The sequence below is a fragment of the Scophthalmus maximus genome, chromosome 12 (genome assembly GCF_022379125.1).
Source record: "Scophthalmus maximus strain ysfricsl-2021 chromosome 12, ASM2237912v1, whole genome shotgun sequence".
NCBI classification, from domain to species: Eukaryota; Metazoa; Chordata; class Actinopteri; order Pleuronectiformes; family Scophthalmidae; genus Scophthalmus; species Scophthalmus maximus.
Window position 1 is genome coordinate 10,090,001 of NC_061526.1, and position 2,500 is coordinate 10,092,500.

General features: G+C 45.7%; 1 protein-coding gene across 1 annotated transcript in view; it reads right to left on the reverse strand.

Moving 5' to 3' along the window:
* LOC118290474 (astrocytic phosphoprotein PEA-15) overlaps positions 1–2,500 on the reverse strand; it is a 31,394-nt gene that overhangs the window by 28,576 nt on the left and 318 nt on the right. The window contains exon 1 of the mRNA XM_035618179.2: positions 2,315–2,500. This exon is cut by the window's right edge and continues 318 nt beyond it. The gene's annotated coding sequence lies outside the window, so the exon portion shown is untranslated. The remainder of the gene's footprint in view (positions 1–2,314) is intronic.

A 2,500-nucleotide genomic window follows, 5' to 3' on the forward strand; every position in this document is an offset into this window, starting at 1 on the left:
GGTCGGAGCTCGGAGCGTCAGAACCAAGAACCCCGGAGGTTCGGACTCTTTGGGTTTTTGGTCTGAAACACTTTGCTTGTTGGTTTTCAGCATGATGTGAACTTAATTACCCAGAGTGCAGTGCTGCAGATCAGGCTGATACTGAGCATGTGTGACCACGAGCAGTGACCACGAGCAGCTCGTTGTTTTGGTCGTTTCAATTCCAGCAGATTAACAAACACGGATCATCCCGAGAAACGGTTTGACTCAGCGGCTGAAAACATTCAGCCACAAACATTCAGACACAAACATTCAGCCACAAACATTCAGCCACAAACATTCCCCCGCCGCCGCCGCCGCCGCCGCCGGGGGAGACGACGACACCACCGGTACACTCAGAGAGGAAGTGAACCCGAAAGAGGAAGCACATTTCTGCTGCGTAGCCTAGTTGTTGCTTTTGTTTCCAAGAAGACGGATCGATATGTAACCCAGAGGAGAGAAGACCAAAGAGCTGAGTCAAGAGACACACACACACACACACACACACACACACACACACACACACCGTCACTGTGACTCTTCCCTCTGCTATGCTGTGGTTCTGGTAACAGCTCATAAAAGCTGCACAGTGCAGAGGGAGATATGAATGTAATGCAGCCTCACTTCATAAAGTACAAACCACCAGACAGGGACAAATAATCCCCAGAACTAAGGTTCCTACAAAGGTTCCTACAAAGGTTCCTACAAAGGTTCCTTCTAAGATTCCTTCAAAAGTTCCTACAAAGGTTCCTACAAAATTCATTCAAAGGTTCCTACAAAGGCCTGTTCAAAGATTCCTACAAAGATTCCTTCAGTTTCCTACAAAGGCTACATTCCTACAACAGTTCCTTCAAAGGTTCCTACAAAGGTCATACAAAGGTTCCTTCAAAGATTCCTTCAAAGGTTCCTACAAAGGATCCTTCAGAGCTTCCTACAAAGGTTCCTACAAAGGTCATACAAAGGTTCCTTCAAAGATTCCTTGAAAGGTTCCTACAAAGGTTCCTTCTAAGGTTCCTACAAAGGTTCCTTCAAAGGTTCCTACAAAGATTCCTTCAAATGTTCCTACAAAGGTTCCTACAAAATTCATTCAAAGGTTCCTACAAAGGCCTGTTCAAAGATTCCTACAAAGATTCCTTCAGTTTCCTACAAAGGTTCCTACAAAGGCTACGTTCCTACACAGGTTCCTTCAAAGGTTCCTACAAAGGTTCCTTCAAAGATTCCTTGAAAGGTTCCTACAAAGGTTCCTTCTAAGGTTCCTACAAAGGTTCCTTCAAAGGTTCCTACAAAGATTCCTTCAAATGTTCCTACAAAGGTTCCTACAAAATTCATTCAAAGGTTCCTACAAAGGCCTGTTCAAAGATTCCTACAAAGATTCCTTCAGTTTCCTACAAAGGTTCCTACAAAGGCTACGTTCCTACACAGGTTCCTTCAAAGGTTCCTACAAAGGTTCCTACAAAGGTTCCTTCAAAGGTTCCTACAAAAAAATCCTTCAAAGGTTCCTATAAAGGATCCTTCAAAGGTTCCTACAAAGGCTCCTTCAAAGGTTCCTTCATAGGTTCCTTCAAAGGTTCCTACAAAAGATCCTTCAAGGGTTCCTACAAAGGTTCCTTCAAAGATTCCAACAAGGGTTCTTACTAAGGTTCCTACAAAGGTTCCTACAAAGGTTCCTACTAAGGCTCCTACAAAGGTTCCTACAAAGGTTCCTTCAAAGGTTCCTACAAAAGTTCAAACCAGACGTCGACGATGGACTGTAACTCTCTTGCTGTGAGACACAATGTTCACAACTTCATGAACCAAACACACTTTAGGCCTGAAAGAATAATACTGAATATTTTATAATATGTTTATGAGAGGATTAAAGGAGAGGAACTCAGCCCCAGTGTTGTCTGCAGACACATCCATTCATAAAAGAGCCACACACGTCACTCAGCTACAGGTTCATATCACATCATATATCACATCACAGTGACTGGAGACATAACAGTGTCAGATCTGTGTGTGATGGTGATGATTGGCAGTAATGAAGAGGACATCAGATACATGAACACAGGAAACACTGAGTCAATCCAATTAGTCTGATTGATGGTGCGTTCACTGTCCTCAAGAGAGTAGGACGTTAAACACAAGTTCACGACCGAGTCTACGAGGCAGGGCAGATGTATTCATTGATGTCCGACACGAGGCCGTGACGGGACTCAGAGGATCCAGAGGATCCATGAATGGACGAGGCTGCGTCCCGGTTCATGAACGACTTCTCCTGAGGAAGAGTGTGAATGAAGAAGGTCTCACTACTCACCCCGAGCGCAGAGGAATGAGTCAGCGACGATGCGGGACGGAGCGGGACGGAGCGGGACGATGAGGGACGATGAGGGACGATGAGGGACGATGAGGGACGACGAGGGACGATGCGGGACGATGAGGGACGATGAGGGACGGTGCGGGGAGAGCGTCTCCTCTGGATGAAGAAGCGCACACGAAGAGA